Source organism: Heterodontus francisci, chromosome 16 (genome assembly GCF_036365525.1).
Source record: "Heterodontus francisci isolate sHetFra1 chromosome 16, sHetFra1.hap1, whole genome shotgun sequence".
Lineage (NCBI taxonomy): Eukaryota > Metazoa > Chordata > Chondrichthyes > Heterodontiformes > Heterodontidae > Heterodontus > Heterodontus francisci.
The window spans coordinates 78,873,253-78,898,368 of record NC_090386.1 but is presented as its reverse complement, the minus strand read 5'-3'; the positions used below and the strand labels follow the sequence as shown (position 1 = coordinate 78,898,368).

The 25,116-nt window shown below is 44.9% G+C and overlaps 1 protein-coding gene across 9 annotated transcripts in view; it reads left to right on the top strand.

Annotated features, from left to right (window-relative positions):
- Positions 1–25,116, top strand: part of slco4a1 (solute carrier organic anion transporter family, member 4A1) — a 205,568-nt gene that overhangs the window by 75,670 nt on the left and 104,782 nt on the right. Inside the window, exon 1 of one of the 9 annotated variants that reach the window (XM_068048434.1) lies at positions 1,120–1,192. The exons of 7 other annotated variants lie outside the window; for them this stretch is intronic. The gene's annotated coding sequence lies outside the window, so the exon portion shown is untranslated. Of the gene's footprint in view, positions 1–1,119; positions 1,193–6,562; positions 6,634–25,116 lie in introns of those variants that run through there. One more of the 9 variants, XM_068048435.1, reaches the window with a different exon arrangement.

The following is a 25,116-nucleotide window of genomic DNA, read 5'->3' as shown; positions in this document are numbered from 1 at the left end:
CATTTAAAAATGATTTTTGATCAATAGCAATGGGTATTCAATGACTACAGCACCCTGTATATTGCATAGAACATATAGCACAGAAGCAAGCCATTGGGTCCAACTAGTCTGGTCTGTTTTTTATATTCCACATGCATGTCCCATTCACCCTACCTAATCCCATCCTTTCAGCATGTTTTTGAATTCCCTTTCCTTGTGCTATTCTAGTTTCTTTTGAAAGCATCTAAGCTATTTGCCTCAATCATTTCCTGTGGTAGCAACTTCCACATTCCAACCACACTGAATAAAGATAGTTACCCTATTTCTCTATTGGATTTATTAATAACTATCTTGTATTTATGGCTGCTATTTCTAGATTTTCCAACAAGTGGAAACATTCTGTCCACATCTACCTTGACCAACCCATTCATAATTTTAAAGACCTCTGTCAGGTCTCTTCTGAATCTTCTCTTTGCTAAAGAAAAAAAACCCAACTTGTTCAATCTTTCTTGATAGCTGCAATCCCTGTTCTGGTACCATTCTTGCAAATCTTGTTTTGCATTTCTCCTGTGCTTCTATGTCCTTTTCATAGTATGGAGGCCAGAACTGTGCACAGTGCAGTCTAACCAAGGTTCTGTGCAAGTTTCAATAACTTCGCTACTTTTGAATTCCATATCCCAAGAAATAGATTCCAGTGCTTTGATGGTATTTTTAATTGATTTTGGTGGCCTACGATGCTGCTTTTAATGATTTGTTCACCTGTATCCCCAGATCCCTTTGCTTGCCTACCCCATTCACTTTTTCATTTCGAAGGTGTAGGTTATATTTCTGTTTTTCCTATCAAAGTGCACCACCTCACGTTTAAATATGCCAAAGTTCATTTGTCACTTAAGTTTTCGATGGTAAGCCATTCTGTCTGGAGGGGAAAAAAGTACTGAATGGTTTGCCAGCACTTGACCACAATTCTGCAAACAACAGTGGAAGGAAAAACAGTTTAGTGTCCAAATTCAATACTGTTTTTCTCATGGATTGCAAAAAAGCTTGTTCTGATTAGCCAATACTTGGCAGTGGCTATGGAAGGCTAGTACCGTGACAGCACTTCCAAAAACTCACGTGTTTGACCCTGTCAATTTAAAAGACTGCACGGTAGAACCAGTAGTGCTGTGTTTCCTAAGCTTTCAGCAAGTGCACAGCAACCTTTTGCATAGTCTCTGTGAGTAGCACCACCAATCGTTATTTTTCATCTGAATGACGGACTGCTTTTGTTACTGCATTAATATGTTTGTAATGTTGTAATTTTTTTTTTGTTCTGCTTAATCTGTGTTCTATTATATGATCATTTCAGTTTTAGCCAAACAGTCTGATCTAACCTTGCTGAATTGATATCAATTTAAGACCAGAGTGTAAGAACTGGCTATTTCAAATGATTTTTCAAGAAATTATTTCTAGAACTGAGATTGTTTTGCAATGTTTGAATTTATTCAGCTATTTCTCATTTACCGAGTGCTGATTGTTCATTTATAAAGTGACTCTTACAGATTTTCTGGAGAAAAATAGAATTTCAAAAATTTTGATTCTGTGGCTGTAAAAAAAAATTAATGTTGCTTCTTGGGGGAAGTTGGGGAACAGTGTACTTTTAAGAGAATACATAATAGTGTACCTCATTGGTATTAAATGTGCAATTTATTGGGCATGTGAGAGTGCTCACGTGAGGCTGCTTAAGTTTTAGTACACTGTGCTATAGTTTAACCCTGCACTTGTCCCTCAAATCTTGGTTTGCTGTGTCCAACTGGCATTGGTTGCCTTGGTGAAAACCAATATTGCAAAGCAGGCTTCAAACAGGCATTGGGTCCTTTTATTCCAGAGGCAAATTGGCCAGTGCTTGTTTCGCACATCTGGGCACTGCATGCCTATTTTTGCCTTTACCAATACAGCAGGGATTGCACTTCCGGCTTGTCATTAGCATGCCTATCCTGCCCGCCGTATTGAAGACTTAGGCTTTTTAAAGCCCTAAAAACAGGAGATGTGTGGATAAATTTCTAGGTCATAGTTTTTTAGTCTTTATTTTAAAGTGAGGCATTTTAACGCTAAAACATTTGAAAGCAAAAGGATAATGCTCTTTTGCTGAATTTTGGAGTTTTTTTAAAGTTCCTGCTGTGTGATCTCTCAGGTTTTTATAGCATTGCAAATATCCCTTTTTTAATCCTGATATTTTAGGAAGATTCATCATTTCAGACTATAGTTAGAAAAAAGACTTACATTTATATAGCACCTTTCATGACCACAGGGTGTCTCAAGGTACTTTACAGCCAATGAAGTTCTTTTGAAGTGTAGTCAGTGTTGTAATATAGGAAATGGCTGCCTTTTTTTTAATAATACGGTACAGTTTTCAAATATGAATTTTCTGTGTTTCAGGATGGCTGTTGTGAAAAGTAGGATTACGGATGGGGGGTAATTTTAACATAGAAGAGCGCATTGTTTAGGTGCAGGTGGGAAGTTAGATTTAGTGAAAATGTCAGTGCATTCGGAAGTCAGCTCCAACCTGCTAATTTCCAGATTTAACGCAGGCTCATTTGACAGGTTGCGCATAATCCCCTTGGGAGAGGCATATTACCAATTTAAATATGCAAACTTCTCCATTATAGTGATATATTAATGTCCTTTCAAATTTACTGGTGCACACACTGGTTTCTCAGGCTTTCTAAAACTCGCCATTGAAACCAAGGGCTGGATTTTACCGGCCCCTCGATAACGTGGATTGCGGCGCAGGGGCCGGTAAAGGTTTGCCGGGAGAGGTCTGCCTCAACCCGCGACGTCAAGAAGGGCCCGCCACATATATTCTAGCAGTGGGGTGACCTCGGTGTGCCCCCCCACCGCTGCCTGGCGGCAGGCCCTTCATCAGCATATTCAAATGAACCTAAATTAGAGGCTAATAAACTTAACTGCAGGCAGCGGATGTCTCATAGAACATAGAACATTACAGCACAGTACAGGCCCTTCAGCCCTCGATGTTGCGCCGACCTGTGAAACCATCTGACCTACACTATTCCATTTTCATCCATATGTCTATCCAATGACCACTTAAATGCCCTTAAAGTTGGCGAGTCTACTACTGTTGCAGGCAGGGCGTTCCACGCCCCTACTACTCTCTGTGTAAAGAAACTACCTCTGACATCTGTCCTATATCTATCACCCCTCAACTTAAAGCTATGTCCCCTCATGTTTGCCATCACCATCCGTGGAAAAAGGCTCTCACTATCCACCCTGTCCAACCCTCTGATTATCTTATATGTCTCTATTAAGTCACCTCTTCTCCTTCTCTCTAACGAAAACAACCTCAAGTCCCTCAGCCTTTCCTCGTAAGACCTTCCCTCCATACCAGGCAACATCCTAGTAAATCTCCTCTGCACCTTTTCCAAAGCTTCCACATCCTTCCTATAATGCGGTGACCAGAACTGCATGCAATACTCCAGGTGCGGCCGCACCAGAGTTCTGTACAGCTGCAGCATGACCTCGTGGCTCCTAAACTCGATCCCCCTACTAATAAAAGCTAACACACCATATGCCTTCTTAACAGCTCTATTAACCTGTATTTTATTGATTTAAATATTTTAATTGAGGTCCCGTTTCCCAGCGGTGGGGGTGCCGCCACAGTGTCGAGATCCATGGCAGGTCTCCTCCGGAGCAATCTTCAGGCCCCCCCCACCCCCGCCACGGAACCCGACACCTGGGGGAGAGCAAAATCCAGCCCTTTATCTTTCCAAAATTGTCTCACTGGCCCCCTATCTAAGACAAAAATTGTAATGTGGCCCCCCCACCTGAAAAGGTTGGACACCCCTACTCCAAGCTTTTAACCCTACCAGCTAGGTTATTTTAAAACACAAGTTTAAAGGCTGATGTTATGTAGACTCATTTTAAAATGGCACAAGTCACTTCGGGAATGTCTCAATTTCTACGCTCTGGCATGCATTACTTTCACTTGGGACACAAACTCAGTGACACGTTGAAATTTGATGGACTTTTACTTCTATATAAATGTCGACTGCTATCCATTTGGAATCACATTGTTCCTGAACTCGTATTGAGGAGAAAACAGGCAAGAATATGCAAGGAATCTCCAGAAGCCAGCACTATAAGTTCCTCATGAATACAAGAGTATAGTGTAATGGGGCTGAGTGATATTGGCAAAAACAGGATGCCGCTGACCCATATACAATAGTTAGCTCTCACGCCGATTTTACCGACTCTGAACGCAGCTCGCGCACCTTTGGAACTCTATACAGAATTCCGAGGCGAGAACCTGGTGGGGAGGGGGGAAGAGTAAAATTTTCAGGGCAGGAGGGGTGGAGGAGCGATGAAACCATTTTTCATTGGCTGTGGGGATGGTGGGAAGGGGTTGAAGGGCAAAGAGTGCAAAGTTTGGGGTTTAAAGGTCAGGACTGTCAAGATTGGTTTTTGGGGGGGTGGAGTGCGAAATATATTTATTGTGTGATCATTGGAGGGGTGGAAGTGGCGCTTTGATGTTAAATTTACTGTTTTCATTAAAAGTTAAAATCCTGGTCCCTTTAAAAATTTAAATCTCTGCTTAGGGCTTAAAGCCCTTTAAAAATGGCAGCAGATGCCGTTGCCAGGGACGCGGTGGCCATCCCCTACACGTCATCGGGGACCGCTGCTCTGCCCCCATCTATTTAAATGAACCCCCGCACGTAATATTGCGGGGGCTCCTCGGCAGCACTTCCATGTCAGAAGGCTGCCGAGTTGAAAGCACACTTCCGAGGAGCGCAGCACACGAATAAATTCAGGCCCAGGGCACAAACACAAAACAAGTTTGTAAGGCTCATTAAAAATCGGGTAAAAATTGCAATCAATACTCCATGTTCACAGCTGCTTTCTTGCCTACCACTGAGATAGGGTTTATTCAGTGTACTTATGGTAGGTTAGTTTATACACTTAGGGCATTCTGAGACTTAGATCAGGGTGGCACCTGGGCTGCCTTAGAGTGGACCATAGCCAAGGGTCAAAATAACCTTCAGCAGCAAGCGATTTCAATGTGCAGCTGGTGTGCAACCACTTGTAAAAGTTTATGCAGGTGTGCACCAGATTCTTAGGGAGCTGCCATGAAGCTTTTGCCCTGCGGCAGCCCATGCTCCCTCAACTCTTTGGACCTGGAAGCAGACTTAAGGGGTGGTTTCTAGGAGATGAAGGACATCCCCTTCAAATTTGGCTGATGACATCATGAACAAACTCCTTCAATGAAGCCCAAAGGCCATGCCCGCATAGCCAGATGACCACCAAGCTGTGTCACTAAACGAGCAGTGGGCATGCTGAAGATGCACTTCAGTTGTCTGGAGAACTCTGGAGGCATGCTTCAGCATTCAGGAGCCAAGGTTTCCAGATTGATTGTGAGGTGCTGAGCTCTGCACAACATTGAGCAGCCGTGAGAATGAGAGCTGAAGGAGGAACAAGGCACTGTGCAGCCATAATCTGCCAACAATTCCAAGGAGGAGGAGGAAGAGTGCAACGCCATCAAAGCTGCCCAGGAAGCCAGGGATTCCCTTTTATCTGTAATGTTCAGTTAGTTGCCATCACCCGTTCCATATAAAAACTACATCCAACAGCCATTCTCATCCCCATCCTCATCCCACTGACACAAAGCAGTCTTGTTGCCAACCAACCACCCATTGTACATCACTGCATCACTCCACCCTCCACCCGCCGCACGCCCACATAGGTTCCCATCAATGCATGTCTTCCCAATCATCATCAAAGAACTGAAAAGGCAAGATTTTATTAAATTGTTCATAGGATGTGGGCGTCACTGGCTAGGCTAACATTTATTGCCCATCCCTAATTGCCCTTAAGAAGGTGGTGGTGAGCTGCCTTCTTGAACTGCTGCAGTCCATGTGGGGTAGGTACACCCAAAGTGTTGTTAGGAAGGGAGTTCCAGGGCTTTGACCCAGCGACAGCAAAGGAACAGCGATATAGGTCCAAGTCAGGATGGTGTGTGACTTGGTGGTGTTCCCATGCATCTGCTGCCCTTGTCCTTCTAGGTGGTGGAGGTTGCGGGTTTGGAAGGTGCTGTCAAAGGAAAGTTGCAACCAAAAATGGGCAACACGGGAAAGTGACAAATTTTGTGATTATACTAAATCATGGAAACGTAACATAACACATAACCTCTGTGCATACCATGTGTAACTACAAAACTTTGCTCCTTTTCTCTATGTGGTTCAGCAGAGGTAGAAGTAGGCTGCACAAATCCCTGCTGTGACTGCTGAGATGCACTTGGTCGACAACCTCTGGGTTTTGGAATAAAAACAAGAAATGCTGGAAATACTCAGCAGGTCTGGCAGCATCTGTGGAGAGAAAAGCAGAGTTAACGTTTCAGGTCAAAGACCATCAGGGGTTCTGAACAAGGGTCACTGACCTGAAACGTTAACTCTGCTTCTCTCTCCACAGATGCTGCCAGACCTGCTATTTCCAGCATTTCTGGTTTGTATTTCAGATTTCCAGCATCTGCGGTATTTTGCTTTTATTCTGTCTTTTGGAGCCTGTGAGGGCCGTTAGAAGAGGAAGCAGCACATCGGGGAGAATGGGGAAGTTGAAGCGCCTCCATTCTCTCTGCAATCATGGACAGTGTGCACACAAGGCTTGTCGGTACGTAATACATTTTTCATTGCTGCTTAATGATTATCCTTTTTATCACTGGCCCCCCAGCATTCAGCATTTTTTTCCAACTAAGCAGAGCTCCTCCCCAATGCGTCTGAGTTAACACATCTCTGCAGGTAATGGGGGTTCTTCAAATGATTGTCAAATATTTAAGCTCTTTTCGATGTCCCTATAACATAGATGTCGTTGGAAAATTTGAAGATAATTTGGAAGTGGCAAAACATATTATTGACATGTTGGTATTGGGAGAATATTTGATTCCATTTTGTAGTTGGCTACATAACTGAGAGACTTATGTGGTTAATTTGGTTTTGAATGAGTTTGGGAACTCTTGAGTAATTTGGATTTTGTCATATTTTTAAATTCAGATGTTAACGGGTGGTACTTTGGTTAAAAGACAGATTTCATAAGAGAGGAAAATAAATTTGGAAACACCAGGGTGTGGTCTTTCTTCCAGTAGATTACTCAGAAACATTGACAGTTGGAATAAACAAAATCCTCTTGCATTTCTATTTCAGTTAATTCCAGTTAACCATTAATTGTAATAATGATACTGATAGCTGTTTGACTTGTTGTGATGATAGGTACTGCAGGACATTGATAGTATTTGTAGACCTAATTCGCTATAAATGAGGATAACATTGATAAAGGCAGTAATTCAAACCAAAGTGTCTTCATGTGCCATAATGGTACATAGCATGGAGCCTTGGAGGTCAGGCATGAATTTAAATCCTTGTTCCTGTTAATTTTCATATTTCACAGTTCTGCTATCAACAGATCTTAATGTTCTAATTTATGATTTATCCACCAGTGAGGGAATGGTGCTAAAACTAGCCTTTTCCAGACTGCCAGCTCGACAAAATTAAAACTGGAGAAACCAGCAAAAACAAAACATAAGAACAAATAGGATTGAACCATAGAACCATAGAAAAATTACAGCACAGAGGAGGCCATTCAGCCCATCGTGTCTGCATGGCCAAAAACAAACTAGCCGCCCAATCCCACCTTCCAGCACCTGGTCCATAACCTTGAAGGTTACAGCACTTCAGGTGCAGCTGCAGGTCCAGGTACCTTTTTAAATAAGTTGAGGGTTTCTGCCCCCACCACCGATCCTGGCAGTGAATTCCAGACACCCACCATCCTCTGGGTGCAGTGGTTAGCACCGCAGCCTCACAGCTCCAGCGACCCGGGTTCAATTCAGGGTACTGCCTGTGTGGAGTTTGCAAGTTCTCCCTGTGTCTGCGTGGGTTTCCTCCGGGTGCTCCGGTTTCCTCCCACAGCCAAAAGACTTGCAGGTTGATAGGTAAATTGGCCATTATAAATTGCCCCTAGTATAGGTAGGTGGTAGGGGAATATAGGGACAGGTGAGGATGTATAGGGACAGATGAGGATGTGGTAGGAATATGGGATTAGTGTAGGATTAGTATAAATGGGTGGTTAATGGTCGGCACAGACTCGGTGGGCCAAAGGGCCTGTTTCAGTGCTGTATCTCTAAAAAAAAAAAAAATCTTATGTGCCCTTTAATCCTTCTACCCATCACCTTAAATCTGTGCCCCCTGGTAATTGACCTGTCCGCTAGGGGAAACAGGTCCTTCATGTTAAAGGCCTGCTTGGGTCTGCAAAAGAGACCCAACCTGAGCCCGACATAACCCCACCTGGCCTGAGCCCTTCCATTTTTTCTCGTACCCGACCTGACCATCAGTTAACCTACCTTCCGTTTTTCACTTTGTTCCTTACCTGCACAAGCTTAAAGTAAATGTAGCAAAACCACCTTTACAGTCCAAAAAGCAAATTAACATTAAAGTCACTTATCTAAGGTGTTGATAGAGTGTGCCCGATCTGACCCGAGCCCGAATGCCGGACCCCAAAGTGCGACCCGACCTGACCTGAGCCTGACACATGTCGGGTAGCAGGTCTTGGCTTCCTGTCCAGTCTGCCTAGACCCCTCATAATTTTGTACACTTCAATTAAGTCACCCCTAACCCTCCTCTTTTCTAAGGAAAACAATCCTAGCTGATTCAATCTTTCCTCATAGCTGCAACTTTCAAGCCCTGGCAACATTCTTGTAAATCTCCTCTGTACTCTATCCAAAGCAATTATCTCCTTTCTGTAATGTGGTGACTAGAATTGTACACAATACTCCCAGCTGTGGCCTAACCAGCATTTTATAGTTCCAGCATTGCATCCCTGCTTTTGTATTCTATACCTCGGCCAATAAAGGAAAGCATTCGATATGCCTTCTTCACCACTCTACCTACCTGTCCTGCCACCTTCAAGGACCTGTGGACATGCACTCCAAGGTCTCTCACTTCTACCCCTCTCAATATCCTCCCATCTATTGTGTATTCCTTTGCTTTGTTTTCCCTCCCCAAATGCATTACCTTACCCTTCTCCAGATTGAATTCCATTTGCCACTTTGCTGCCCACTCAACCAAACCATTGATATCATTCTGGAGTCTACAGCTATCCTCTTCACTATCAACTACACGGCCAATTTTTGTGTCTTCAGCAAATTTCACAATCATGCCTCCCACATTTAAGTCCAAATCATTAATATATACGACAAACAGCAAAGGACCCAACACTGAGCCCTGTGGAACACCACTGGAAACAACTTTTCATTCACAAAAACATCTGTCGACTACTACCCTTTGCTTCCTGTCACTGAGCCAAATTTGGATCCAACCTGCCACATTCCCCTGTATCCCATTAGCTTTCATTTTTCTGACCAGACTGCCTTGTTGGACCTTGTCACATGCCTTACTAAAATCCATGTAGACCATATCTACTGCGCTACCCCCATCAATCCTTCTTGTCACTTCCTCAAAAAATTCAATCAAGTTAGTAAGACGTGACCTTCCCTTAACAAATCCATGCTGACTATCCCTGATTAATCCATGCCTATCTAAGTGGCAGTTTATCCTGTGTCTCAGAATTGATTCTAACAATTTACTCACCACCGAGGTCAGACTGACCGGCCTATAATTATTTGACCTATCCCTCGCACCCATTTTCAACAATGGTGCAACGTTCGCAGACCTCCAATCCTCTGGCACCTTGCCCATATCCAGTGAGGATTTGAAGATGATCCTCAGCACATCCATTATTTCCTCCCTGGCATCCTTTTAACAACCTGGAATGCAATCCATCCAGCCCTGGCGATTTATCCACTTTCAAGGATGTCAGACCCTCTAGTACTTCCTCTCTCATTATGCTTATCGTATCGAATATTTCACACTCCTCTTTTACTACAATGTCTACATCATCACTCTCCTTTATGAAGACAGAGACAAAAAACTCATTAGGAATCCTGCCCACATCTTCTGCATCCATGCATAAGTTCCCTTGCATATCTCTGATAGGCCCTATCCTTTCCTTAGTTAACCTCTTGCTCTTAATGTACTGAGAAAACATCTTTAGGTTTTCCTTCATTTTACCTGACAATAATTTTTCATGTCCTTTCTTTGCTTTTCTAATTTCCTTTTTTACTTCACCCCTGCACTTGCTATACTCCTCTAGACTTTCTAAAATATTAAGTTTTTTTGTGACTGTCGTAAGCTTTCTTTTTCTGCTTTAACTTACCCTGCATGCTTCTAGATAACCAGGAGGCTCTAGATTTGGCCATACCACCCTTTATCGTTGTGGGGACATGGCCGACACTATGCCTGTACAATCTCTCTTTTGAATGCCTTCCACTGGTTTGCCACTGATTTTCCTTTAAGTAGCTGTATCCAGTCCACTTTCGCCAGATCATCTCTCAGTCTCGTAAAATTTGCCTTACCCCAATTTAGAACTTTTACTCCTGTTTTATCTTTGTCCTTTTCCATGATTATGCTAAAACTAACTGTATTATGGTCACTATCTCCAAAATGGTCACCCACTGCTACTTGGTGCACTTGCCCAGCTTCATTACCGAAGTCTAGAATTGCGTCCCCTCCTGTTGGGCTTGTTGTGTGCTGGCTAAAGAAGTTCTCTTGAAGGCAGTTCAAGAATTTTCTCCCCTCTGTTCCCTTCACACTGTTTGTATCCCAATTGATATGAGGGTAGTTGAAATCCCCAACTATTATTGACCTATTTTTGCACTCCAGAAATTTGCCTACATATTTGTTGTTCTAACTCTCACTATTTGGGGGTCTATAGTACACTCCTGTAGTGTGGTTGTCCCATTTTTATTTCTGAGCTCAACCCATATGGTCTCAATTGATGATTCATTTAGCACATCATTGCTCCTCACAGCTGCTTTTGACACCTTAACCAATAATGCTACACCCCCTCCTTTTTATCCCCCTCTCTATCCTGCCTGAAAACTCTATATCCAGGTATGTTGAACTCCCATTCTTGCCTCTCTTTAAGCCAAGTTTTGGTTATAGCAATGATGTAAGGCTGCCATGTGTCTATCTGTGCCCTCACTTCATCGGCTTTATTTACTATACTCCTTGCATTTCAGTAAATACCTTTTAACAGTACCAAATTTCTGTGCTGCACACTTTTAAACCTTTGCTTCTTCTGTCTTTGTCACTCGCTAATTTTCTGCCTCCTGTTCCCTGCCCTGAAATTGCCCTATCTGAAACTGGCTTCAGGTTCCCATTCCCCTGCCAAACTAGTTTAAACCATCCCCAACAGCACTAGCAAATCTTCCTGTGAGGATATTTGTCCTGGTCCTGTTCAGGTGTAGACTGTCCAGCTTGTACAGGTGCCACCTTGACCAGAACTGGTCTCAATGCCCCAGAAATCTGAAGCCCTCCCTCCTGCACCATCTCTCCAGCCACTCATTCATCTGGTGTATTTTCCTATTTCTATACTCACTAGCACTTGGCCTTGGGAGTAATCCAGAGATTACTACCTTTGAGGTCCTGCTTGCTAATCTCTTTCCTAACTCCCTAAACTCAGCCTGCAGGACCTCATCGCTCTTTCTTCCTATATTGTTGGTACCAGTGTAGACCACGACCTCTGGCTGTGCACCCTCGCCCTCAAGTATTCTCTGTAGCCGCTTGGTAATATCTTTTGACCCTTGCACCAGGGAGGCAACATACCATTCTGGAGTCATGACTGTGACCACAGAAATGCCTATCTGTTCCCCTCACTATAGAATCCCCTACCACTATTGGTCTCTTGTCTTTTTTCCTCCCTCCCTGCACAGCTGAGCCACCCATGGCACTCTGGTCATGACTCTCGCTGCACTCTCCAGAGAAACGCTCTCTCCCATCGGTATTCGGAACTGAATACTGATGCCCTCCAGGGATTCCTGCCCTACCTGCCTTGACTTTCTTGTCTGGCAGGCAGCCAGGCAGTCCCTCTTTGGTGGGCTCCTTTAAGCTCCGGGGTGACGACCTCCTGAAACGTGCTATCCACATAGTTCTCTGCCTCACGGATGTGCCACAGTGAGTCCAGCCACCACTCAAAGTTCTGAAACCAGGAACTCAAGCTTCTGCAGTAGGTGACACTTCCTGCAGATGTGTATGTCAAGGACACATGGTGCGTCTACGACTTCCCACATACCACAGGAGGCACATTCCTCTTGGCCGAGCTGCCCTGCCATTAATACGCTTTACAAACTAATAATTGCTAATGTAATAAGTAGAGTAACGTAATTGTTACTTGCCAATCAGCTTCTTCCCTGTACCGTGGAGGTTGAAAAGGCAGAAAAGAAAAGCAAGAGACCAAAATCGGAGAAATCCCTCACACAACTGTCCAAACAGCACTTTCTAATTCGTAATTATTAAGTTACACTAACTTAAAGACCTTAGTAGTACTAACCTTACCATTTACAAGGTTGCTATTTGAGTGTTTTAAAGAAAAAAGCTGCGTGGCCAATGTAACAAGTTGGCATCCAATGTTTTAGAATATGATTTCAAAGAATAGAAAGTAAATCCATTATTGGCTAGTGTGCATAAAGTGTCTGACATAGTTTTCCAATTGGGTGATTTTTAGGCAATCCAATTGGCTCAAATTTTACAAATTCAAGCAAGTACCAACACAATGGGCTTGGCGGCGGAAGGGCTTGCAAAATGGCAGGGAAAGGTGTCGGGAAGGGAGCTGAAGGTGGGAATTTTGATGGCTTGGCTGCCTGCCGGGTGGTCAATTGAGCGAATTAAGTAGCCAATTAAGAGCCACTTCCCACCTCCTCAGGCATTTTTCCTGCATTGGGAGGGCCTGTAGCCATGTGGGGAGAGACCGCCCAGTGAAATCTGCAGGATTTGTGTGTTGGTGGGTGGGCTCCTTTTATGGGCACTCCATGGTCCATGGAATGGCCCCATGGCAGCAATGGCCACCCTAGCAGCAATGGCACTGCCTGTACATGATATCCTCCCCCGATTGAGGTCCCAGATTCCCTCAACCTATCTCCACTCTATTCCTAGTTGCCTCACCATTGAGACACCTTCTCCCTGGAGTTGCAGTCTTAGCAATGGCCACTGCTAGCAGTGGCGCTGCTGAGCTATTTTTCCTTTGTTTGGGCTGGCAGCTCTTGGGGGGTGAGGGGGTGGGCGGCAGACCAACGTCCTTAATTGGATGGCGCTCCCAGTGGGAGCCTGTTTATTACCTCTGCTGGCAATATGCTGCCCGGGTTGCGCTGCCTGCTGGAGTGGGGTCATCTTCCACTTTCAGCCCCGGCAGCATGACTTGCTGATATGCAATAAAATACAGCCAAAGATTCAAATTCCTTTTTTGTGAACCAGCATCTGTCACATTGCTGAAAAAATAAGAATTACAGCATTTTCGAGTACTAGTTTCCTAGTAATAACATTTGTACACAAATACTTGTATTTGTATACACAAATCATTTTAACAATTCAGAAATGACTAATCACATCCATCACATCTCCCAGTAACTCCAACAATTTCGCCCACAAAGATCTGTGCTTCATTCCTAGATGTTCACTTAATTTTAGGCAGTAATGTATTCTGTTCAACAGAATGGAAAGGGCGCATGGATTTATTCTTCATCAAAGTAGAGACCATTTATTAAGTTGCATCTGCTGCTTTGATGTCACCCCTCCCCTTGCCACTTAAGCCAAAACCCCACCTAGTGTAGTCACCCTTTCCACTTCCAATTCACCCACTCAAGAGGCCTACTTCCTCACCTCAATGCTGCTGAATGGCTTTTGTTCCTCAAGCACTCTTCTCTCCCTTTCCAAAGCACTCTACTCCTCAAAGAAAGATCCATGGTTGTACCAACTGTCTTCACTAACTACCACCTCACCTCCAACCTCCTTTCTTCTGCAAGGTCCTTGAATCGGTCACTCTGCAGGTCAATGCTCATCTTTTTTCGTAATTCCATGTTTATATCCTGAAAGTTGGCCTTGCACGCTCTGACCTTTTTACACAGGGAGTGGTTAGGATCTGGCCTGAGAGAGTGGTGGAGGCAGATGCATTTTGGCTTTCAAAAGGAAATTGGATAAGCACCTGAAGAGAAAAAAATTGCAGGGCTATGGGAAAAGGACAGGTGAGTGGGGTTAGCTAAATTGCTCTTGCATAGAGCTGACACAGGCTGAACGGCCTCCTTCTGTGCTGCAACCATTCTATGTTTCTGTGAATCTAAGGGCAGCACAGTGGCGCAGTGGTTAGCACTGCAGCCTCACAGCTCCAGCAACCCGGGTTCGGTTCTGGGTACAGCCTGTGCGGAGTTTGCAAGTTCTCCCTATGACCGCATGGGTTTCCGCCGGGTGCTCCAGTGTCCTCCCACAGCCAAAGACATGCAGGTTGATAGGTAAATTGGTCATTGTAAATTGCCCCAAGTGTGGGTAGGTGGTAGGAGAATTGAGGGAAGGTGGGGATGTGGTAGGGAATATGGGATTAATGCAGGATTAGTATAAATGGGTGGTTGATGGTCGGCACAGACTTGGTGGGCCGAAGGGTCTGTTTCAGTGCTGTATGACTCTATGAGTATCTCCAACTTGATTTGACTCCTTGTTACTGCCTTTACTTGGTTCTACTTTTGCCTATCTGACTTTAGCAAAAGCATCTCTAGCAATGGTTTCTCCTTCCAAACCTGCACCATCACCTCAGGAGACCCCTAAGATCCATCCCTCATCCCTTCCTCTTCCACGTCTACATGTTGACTCTTCGCAATATTATCAGAAAATATGGGGTCAGCTTTATATTTACACCAAAGATACCCAGCTTATCCTCACTATCTCTCTGAGCCTGCCCACTGCCTCTATATTGTCAAATTGCTAATTTGATATTTAGTCTTGGATCAATCCTCGCTTCTTTCAGCTCAACATTTTGGAAGACCAAAGCCATTGTACTTCGCCCCTTTGACAAACTCTGATTTCTTACTGCGGCTTGCCCTTCCCTGATCACTGTCCCAGGCAGAACCAAACTGTTTGAAACATTGGGTCTCCTGCTTGGCCCCATGTTCAGTGTCTGACCATATATCCTGTCCGTTATAAAGACTGCCTACACCCATCTCTGCCTTTATCTCAGTCCATCTGCCACTGAAACTCTCGTACAATCCCTCATTCCCTCCCAGATCTGATTATTCCAATGCTGTTCTTTCCTTACGGCTCCAAAACTGCTGATCATATCCTATCCACAGTAAATCCTGTTCGCTATCATATTGCTTGTTCCCCCATCCCATCCTCACGACTTACATTGGCTCCTGGTATGCAAATCATAGAATGATACAACACAGAAGAAGGCCATTCAGCCCGTCGTGTCTGTGCCAGCTCTTTGAAAGAGCTATCCAATTAATTCCACTCCCCCGCACTTTCCCTGTAGTCCTGTAATAATTTTCCCTTCAAATATTTATCCAGTTCCCATTTTCAAACTTACAGTTGAATCTGCTTCCACCATCCAATGCATTCCAGATCATCATAAATTACTGCGTCAATTAAAACAAAATTCTCATGATCTCCCCTCTGGTTCTTTTGGCAATTACCTCAGATCTGTGTCCTCTGCTCATTGAACCTCCTGCTTGTGGGAACTCATATGTACTCTATCAAAACGCCATGACATGCAATTTAACGTTCATTTTTTTTTAATTTCTCCAGGGCCTTGCTCTTCCCTATCTCTGCAATTTCCTCCAGCCCCACACTAAACTTTGTTCTTCTTATTGTAGCTCTTGCGTGTCTTTCTCCTTCACTCCATTATTGGTGATTTTGCCTTTAAGGGCTCGATTTTCAGCCCTTGCTGGGGCTGGGATCGTAGGCGGGTGGGCGCTAAAAATAGCCCCGCCAGCCGATGTGCCAGCTCCCTGACCCGGGCCATTTTTGTGGAGGCAGGATCTATGGGTCGCAGGGCTACGCGCCTGTAACATTCACACCCTCCCATCCTTAAGATCAACCTCTTCAACCAACCTTTTGGTCACAACTCCTAATCTCTCTCTGCGTTTTTGTGCCAACATCCATTTTTTCTCATTGCTCTATGGAAGATGGTTGGCATGGCTCGTTAAGAGCCTGTTGAAGCCAAGTAAATGATTTTCCAGTTACCCACAGACGGCAGAGGCCAATTTAGGTGCCTGGGGGCAGCCTTTTGGCGGCAGACCAGAGACCCAGTGCTCCAGGCAAGCCTAGAGGCCCTCCCTGCCTGCCTGGGTGCAGGAGCAGCTGCAGGCTCCCTCTAGAGCAACTCCCACCCCCCAGTTTGGTGGCCTGGTTGCAAGATCTATTTTGAATTTAAGTTTTAAAAAGTTGGAGAGAGGACACTTCCATTTTGAATCACTACCTCGGTTAATGCCCTCTATTACAGCCTGCTGTTCTTTTCAAGCTGGAAGGCCTCTGATTGGTCCTCCAGCTTCGAGAGCCCGCCCACCATCCTTAATTGAATGGCGAGCCAGTCTCCAGGCCAACTAAGAGGGTGCCCCCGTGAAAATCGGGGTCCCAGACTGTTTGTTTCTCCCCGAGAGGAGGTTTGAGACTTTGAAATGGGCCCAACCTCTGATTTCACCCCCACCCAAGGGAAAATCCTGCAGCAACTCTGTGCAACATTCTTGCCCTCCCATCCTTAAGATCAACTTCTTTAAGCAACCTTTTGGTCACAAATCTGAGTCTCTCTCTGCATTTTTGTGTCGACATCCATTTTTCCTCATAGCCCTGTGGAATGTTTTAGAATGATTTTCAATGTCAAAGGTGATACATCAATGAAATTTTTTGTTTTGGATTGCTGTTTGTTATTGTTGCTCTTCTCCCTCCTCTGTGGACCAAGAGCTTGGTGGCCCTCAGTAATGCATCTGTGGTATGTGGTTGATTTGCAGTGCTTTTATTTTCCTCACTTTCCATGTGGGTGGTGGAAAGATTGCCTGGGGGGATAGTGATTCACCATAATATATAAAGAGAGGCTTTTCCAAGTCTTGAGGGTTATGCCAAATAACTAGACTGCAACTAACAAGGAGAATCACATGTTCTTTTGAAAAGACAGTAACCGTAAAGGGACTAAACCTAACAGACTGAGTAGGAAGCATTCAGTAATTTTAAAGGGAAATTGAGCCTCAGGTAATTGGTTATTGTCACTACTGTGTAAGATCCTCCCGCCATAGGGAACATGAGGGGCTGGACCCATGGAAAACCCCTTGGGCTATATGCACCAAAATATGGTTTTGCTGTAAAATGTACATTGCATGTAAAATGGACTGGAAGGGTTGTGAGGCAACTCACTTCAGTATTGAAGAAAACTGATTTCCTTTGCACTTTCTGGAATGTCAACTTGGAACTGTTTTGAACTGCTTTGTAATGTATTTTTTTTTTACAGATTTTTATGAATAAAGTATATTTTCGGGAAAAAAAATCAGTCATGCTCAAGGTTTGAATCTCCTTTGTTCCTAGGCCTGTGTCCTCCTCCCTGACTTCCCTTGCCCCTAGTTTACTTCGCCTTGTCACAGGCTTGTGGAACCAATGCACACTCCACTGTTCTCACCCAGTAAGTGTATCGAGGCCTCCACTTCACAAAAGCTTTGAGGCTCCACCATGCTGTCTCGCATACAATCAATCTCCTTAACCATTGAGATTTAAGGATTGGGAAAGAGGGAGGAATGACCAGGAAGGAAATGGAGTGAAATAGAATTAAATCAGGTATGAAAAGAGAGAAAAAGAAAGATTGGATTGAGGGAAAAGAAAAAAAAAACAAAGAGAAGCTGAGAAACAGAAATAAAACATTTAAATTTCCCTCCCTAACAGCACTGTGGGTGTACCTACATCACATGGACTGCAGAGGTTCAAGAAAGCAGCTCACCACCATCTTCTCAAATGCATTTAAGGATGGACAATACACACTGGCCTTGCCAGCGACTCACACCCTAAGAACAAATGTAAAAAAAATCTCTTGCTAACAATCTACTACCTGTAGGAATGAGACTCACAATTGCTCTCTTTCTAGGCTGGAGAGGTTGATTGGCATTGCAGAAACCAAAATCTCCTCATTAAAAAAGCATTTGGGCTGTTAAGTACCAGCCTAACTTTCTATGGTGAGTTTATTTGATAATTACTGCCAATTAACTTGTAATTTGCAGTTCACAAAGTATCTCTTGCTCGCCATAAATTGCTGGATGCTTTATTAGTAGCGGTGAGTGCCATTAAACTACCCATTGTTTTAGCTGGAAAATCAAGGCCATAATCTTTTTTTTATTTATTCCAGGGATGTGGGCGTCGCTGGCAAGGCCAGCATTTATTGCCCATCCCTAATTGCCCTTGAGAAGGTGGTGGTGAGCTGCCTTCTTGAACCACTGCAGTCCATGTGGGGGAGGTACACCTACAGTGCTGTTGAGGTGCTGTTAACAATGATGTAGATCATATCAGCACATAAATTACTTTAAAGGGATGTGACATTTTGACTTTGTTTAAAACTTTAAAAAACAAGTTGGTGGAAATTTTTCTTATCAATATAATAATTTTTCCATGGCTGCGCTGCAAATTGGAGCTACAAATTTTGAATTCATTTTTAGCTTGTGTGGAGTTTAATGCCCCAGTGTGCTACCTAAAGTTCCCAAGATCACAGTGCTCAGATATTGTACCAATGACATTCAAAGATCTTTGTTCTTCTGCTTCTCTTTCTTTTCTTACAAGTTTCTCTCCTCATTTCCTGAAGGCATTTCCTTTTCTGGTGGAATATGAATGTCAGCAGTCTCTGGCATCTTATGTGAGTCCAGGAGAAGCATCAGAACTGAGCCCAAACCTGTTCATGTACCAGTTTTCCACAAGGATCATTTGATAATGATTGGGAATCTTGGGGACTGTACTTTCTAATCTTCCCTACTGCGGCACAGTGGCGCAGTGGTTCGATTCCGGGTACTGCCTGTGTGGAGTTTGCAAGTTCTCCCTGTGTCTGCGTGGGTTTTCTCCGGGTGCTCTGGTTTCCTCCCACAAGCCAAAAGACTTGCAGGTTGATAGGTAAATTGGCCATTATAAATTGTCACTAGTATAGGTAGGTGGTAGGGAAATATAGGGACAGGTGGGGATGTTTGGTAGGAATATGGGATTAGTGTAGGATTAGTATAAATGGGTGGTTGATGTTCGGCACAGACTCGGTGGGCCGAAGGGCCTGTTTCAGTGCTGTATCTCTTAAAAAAAAATTATATTTTCTCTTCCCCTCACCAAAACTGCTTTTTCATTCAAAATCTTGTTTTTGGTTTTTATGTCTATAGTTACTATTTTATCTCACTCCATTGACTGGAAAAGAGTGCAGTTGTGTAATATTTGTTGTCCATTGCAATATTCTGGTAAATTCTCACTAACTGTCAAGAGCCCTATTTCCTGTAGTCTCCTTTATTATCTATTTATCTTTGTGTACCTAGTTTTAAAAGTTCATATCAGCCACACCCAAAACCTCAAGCACTTAACGAAAGTATTTTGGAAGACACTTTATTCCCAAGGTCATTTTTAAGAAAAGCTGCATTGTACTGGTGACATCTGGATTGGGGCAAGAGGTTTTGCAGTTGAGCAAATGCTCGCTCTTAAGTTGAATTGTCTATCTTTCAGGCTGCTGACATTTTAATAGGCTTTCAAAGTTTCCAAAACCAATGGACGTAAATTATGTAATCTGAACTTGCTGACTTGGATCTTTTTTTATCAACTTGCACATTATTGCATTCTCACATATCTGGATTTTCTTATTGCAAATTGCCTTTAATAGTAGCATGCTTTCGTACAAATCAAAAGTACTTCCTGAGCTGAAAGGTTTTTCGAATGTTGGGCTGCAGGTCTTGTGAAGCAGGTCTGTTTAATAGATCAAGAAGATACAACTGGAAAGTTTGAAATCTTCATCGAGTGATTAAGACAACTAAACATCTATATTTGTTTTATACAAAATATTAGGCTCTGCCAAAGATTTATTTTAATTGTGTGATGTACTCTGGGTGAGGTGGAGGTACATTTGTGATGCCATTATGCTGCTGCTGACAGGTGCAACAACCTGGGAAAATCACTGAACTGGCACAACAAAGTTAAACCACAGCTCTGATTTTGTCTCGGGTCATGCAAAAGGGATTTTTGCATCCACCCACAGAGTTCTGCTCAACTGCTCAAGTGCTGGCTACATTTTTACTATAAGCAAAATGCACTAAAATTAACAGTCTAAAATTACATTTTTAAAAAAGTTTGCTAAAGTAGTGTCAGTTAGAGCATGGCTACCCGATCCGAACCTGACGGGACCTGACGGCATGTGTCGGGTTCGGATCGGGTCTGATCGCTCTTCCAGGTCCAGCATTCGGGCTCGGGCCGGGTCGGACACAGTGGCAGCCAGGACGTCAAGGCGGGAAACGCTCCTTACTAGTCTGCAGTGCGCGATTCCATCCGAAGTAGAGCACAACCTCTTTAATATAATCAACTTCATTCCAGTGGTCAGGTCGGGCGCGGGTCGGGTTTCATTTGTAGACCCGAACAGGCCTTTAGTGTCAGTAGCTTTTTAAGGTGGTGTTGCACTACTTGCTGGAATTCAATCTCATGTCATTACAAACGTGGGACTGTTCTAAGCAGTTACTGTTTAAAGGTGTTCCCTGTGTTGTGTTAGCTAAAACTTTTAAACGTGGTCGACCAATGGTAGAAACATTCTTGAGAATAGAAGTATCATTATGTATTAATCTGTAGAGTCTTGTTTTTTGGGTGTGACAAGATTAAAAATATTTTTTTTAGTAGCACTACGGAACTTGTTTTAGAATGAGGTTGTGCAAAGATTGTGATGATTCAGTTTTTTTGGTCAACCTGATCTGTCTTCTCCAAAACATTTATAATGTTGCTAAGAAATGCAGTGAGATAATGTCAAATCTTAAGACCTAGACGTTTGCTTTTAACAAAGGTGACTATTATTTAGGTGAGAATTTGTAGCACAACATGTTTAACTTTCACAGTTTGAGGACAATACAGCACATAAATTGCAGGGTGTGCTTCAGAAACTGGGTGGAATTTTACTGGCCCCGGGCTTGGAGGTTGGGTGCGGAGCAGAATTCCGACATGTTCCCGCTGATGGTCAATTTTCCCGGAGGCGGTCGGGCAGTGGGGTCGAGTGCACACATAGTGACGGTGTGCAAGCAGTTGAGCCTGTTAAGAAGCCAATTATCTTCTATTTTGAGGTGCTTTTTAAATTTTAAGGGAGTGCACCAGATCCAATGGAGCTTCAGCGGCTCGCCAGCTATACGAAGGCAAGAGTTCAGCGGCAGGTGAATGGTGGCAGCAGGTAGAAGCCATTGAGAGCAGCAGCATTGTAACACAGGGAGAGCGAAAAGCAATAAGGCACGAGAGTGATACACCAAAGGCACTGCAAAGTGGGAGCACATTTCAGAGGCAGATTATTGGAAGGGCCTCTCTGTGGTGCAACTCATGCACGCAGAGTGAGGGGATTGAGAGGCTTTAAGATATGAGCCCTTCAATTAGATATGAATCTCATGCACTCAGAGTTTGAGTCTTACAGTGAGGCGGAGAATGTGTGTGAGAGGGAGAGAGAGGTGCAGCCACAGGAAGCAGGACTGCGAAACCCAGAGGAGGCTTATGAGGGTGAAAGGGGGCGCGGAGGGTGCCGACGGCTACAAATGGAGGTGCATGGTCACTGAAGGAGTGGCTAGCCAAAAGGATTTATCAACAAAGGCTCTGCTTCATGGAGATGTCGAAGCATCAGTGCCAGCAAAGACTGCGTCTCTCCAGTCAAATGGTGTCACAGCTGTGCACAATGCTGGAGAAGAATTTGAGGTCAATGGGATGTGGTGGCCACCCATTGCCTGTGGCGGTGATGGTCACATTGACACTCAACTTGCATGCCTCATGATCAGTCCGGGGATCCTCTAGAGATAACTGTGGGATATCCCAGTCAGTAGCTCATCACTGCATCAAGCTGGCCACGGATGCCATGTACGAGATGACAGGCCAATACATACAGTTTTGCACATATCAGGCCAGTCAGGCTGGGAGGGCAGTTGGATTTGGGGCTATCACTGGATTCTTGCAGCTGCAGCAGGTAATCGACTGCACGTATGTGACCTTCAATGCTCTCGCAGAGCAGCCAGGAGCCTTTGTCAACTGGATGGATTTCCACTCGCTGAATGTATGTGACCACCACAAAAGGCTGCTCCAAGTGTTTGCAAGGTTCCCAGGAAGCTGTCACTCATTCATCCTGAGACAGTTCCAGGTGCCTCAGTTTTTCAGGCCGCCTGAAGGCCTTCATGAATGAATACCAGGTGACAAGATTCTACGCGCTGAAAACATGACACCTTACACCTGTGTGGAGCTGCAATAAAGAGGCAGAGGACACCTACAACTGCTGCCACATGACTACAAGGGCAACCATTGAACAGGCCATAGGCCTTCTGAAATCAGGTTCAGATACTGGGATAGCTCTGGCAGAGCTCTAAAGTATGCCACATCGAGGGTCTCAGGTATCCTGGTGGAATGCTGAGCTCTGCACAACATGGTGCTCCGGTGGGAGTAAGTAGCCTTGGAAAATAAGGACCTAGTTGAGGAAGATTGAAGGGGGCTTGAGACCGAGTGGCAATTGAAATGCATCCACAGGGTTGCCATCAAGGGCATTGTCATGCATGCCAGAGAGACAAGTGAATCACTCTTGCAGATATGTATCCCCCGAGCCTCTCTTAAATCTCCATGTAAACAATTCAATCTTCTCCCTCGTATAGCCTTGGTAGCCTTTTCATGAATGCCTTTACCATCTCAATGGGCTCATCATGACATTAAGCCAAGGCATACAGTAACCATTGTCCATGCAGTGCAGACCTTTTCATGACCTCCTTCTCGAGCTCACCAGCTGATGCCTGCAGAAATGAGCACCCAAAATGTTTTCTGAGGCAAAATATGACCTTACATTTGACACATTAAACCAAATCTTTGACATTCCACAATAAACTATCACCCCAGTGAGATCCAAATGCAACTAAGTGGATTTACGCGAGCAGTTGCAGGTGCTCCTACGTTGTGCTGTCCTGGTGCATGTCACTGAACTGGAGGCAGGCTGTATGCCTTTCTGCTCCAGTGCATTGGGTGACTATGGCGGATGTCCTCTGGATGCCCGAGGCCCAGAGGACAGATGAGGGGCCATCTGCATCTATGCAGGAGCTACCTCTATCATCGCAATTTCATGAAGCATTAGTGTCTCCGTCAAAGGGGCCAAGGAGCCGCTATCCACTCCTGGAGCTACCTGAGAGGAGCCCTCAGCGGCTTCAGCAGCCACTCCTCCACCCTTTCAAAACCTGCTTGTCCTTCCCTGGTTACCTGAAGTGCTTGTGCATCTGGTGAAGGGTCCAAGTGTCTTACGACCATGTTGCACACCCATCGTTCCACAGAGCTCATAGATGAGCTGATGGTACGCAGGTCAGCGCGCACCTCCTGCATCCACTGGGTGGTATGCTGCATGTGGCTCTCCATGAAGGTCAGCACTCTCTCAGTGGAGGAGGCCATGCTGTCACTCGCCAGAGACATGGTGTCACTCATGGCATGAATGGGCTCCTCCATCATCCGCACATGGGCGCAAACAGCCCATGGGAGCTCTGGCAGATGTCCACACATTTCACCCTGATACTTTGCTGATGACTCCCAAAGCTTGCCATCTGCTTGAAACTGAGCATCGCTGGGCCCTTTCTCAGTCCTCTGATGGGGAGTGGCCACAGCTGTCACCACCTCCATTAGCTGTTTGCGCACCTCTGTGCTGTACTCACCAGCTGGTGCCACCCTTTTTATCTGTGTTCCAATGCCCACTGCCATGAGAGTACCTGCACTGGTGGCAGGTACACTAGAATGATGTGATGCTGTTTCCTCAGATGGTGGCTCCTCCTGTGATGGCTCATGCGGTTCTGCTGCTGTCGTCGGTGCCTCATCTGCTACTTGACCTGCAAGACAGACAAGAGTGATGTTGGGGCGCTGCACCAACTCTTTCTGCCAGTCCATCATCTGGAGCTCACTGTGTTCATCACTGGCCACAGGTGCATCATAGGTAGTGCTCATCAGAACGTTTCATGGCTGCCTCCATGAAGTTATTCATTCAATGGGCTCGACCTCACCCTGCAACAGGCTGCCTTGCTGCAGCCCCTCCTAGCTACATTACCTCTTCTTCCATCGACGTCAATACAGGTAGCAATGGCAACCCACCTCCTGTTCTTCTCTGCTGCTTGTCATTGTGAGCTTGCTTCTCCTACAAGCATAGATGTACAGTGTGTCACTTTTATTGCCCAGCTGCAGTTGTCATTCTGTGCCAGTTTTGGTGCCCAGCATTGCACCACTCGGAGGCCTGCGACAAGCGGCCATTTAGTATTGGCAATGTAGCGATTAATTCTGACTGACCAGGGTCTCCACTGTGAGGCTAGTCTGTGTATTTTGCTGTGAACGCTGGTGCCTGGTCATGTCCGATGCCAGGGTTGGCAACCTGTTCTCAATTTCATCGATGCCTTTTGTAACATCCAGGACAGCAAGCTTTGTATTACGAATTCCACTCACCTTGCCAGACTGCACCAGGTCATCGAATCGCTGCCGTGTTTGTGCAAAAACCCTGCAGCTGCTGACTTCCTCTACGACCTGCGGCCATGCTTTCTTGGTGAGGCTTATTGACCTCCTGCGGCACAGTGGCGCAGTGGTTAGCACCGCAGCCTCATAGCTTCAGTGACCCGGGTTCAATTCTGGGTACTGCCTGTGTGGAGTTTGCAAGTTCTCCCTGTGTCTGCGTGGGTTTTCTCCGGGTGCTCCGGTTTCCTCCCACAGGCAAAAGACTTGCAGGTTGATAGGTAAATTGGCCATTATAAATTGCCCCTAGTATAGGTAGGTGGTAGGGGGATATAGGGACAGGTGGGGATATGGTAGGAATATGGGATTAGTGTAGGATTAGTATAAATGGGTGGTTAATGGTCGGCACAGACTCGGTGGGCTGAAGGGCCTGTTTCAGTGCTGTATCTCTAAATCTAAAAAAATACTCCTCCCGTCCACTAGGAACAGCACCTCTCTCTTTGTGCCCTTGCTGCCTGGAGCAGAACCTCCAGGGAGGAATCACAAACCCTGGGAGCCATCCTTCCTCCAACTGCAGCCATTCCTTCAAAGTCTCCCCTGTTTAGCT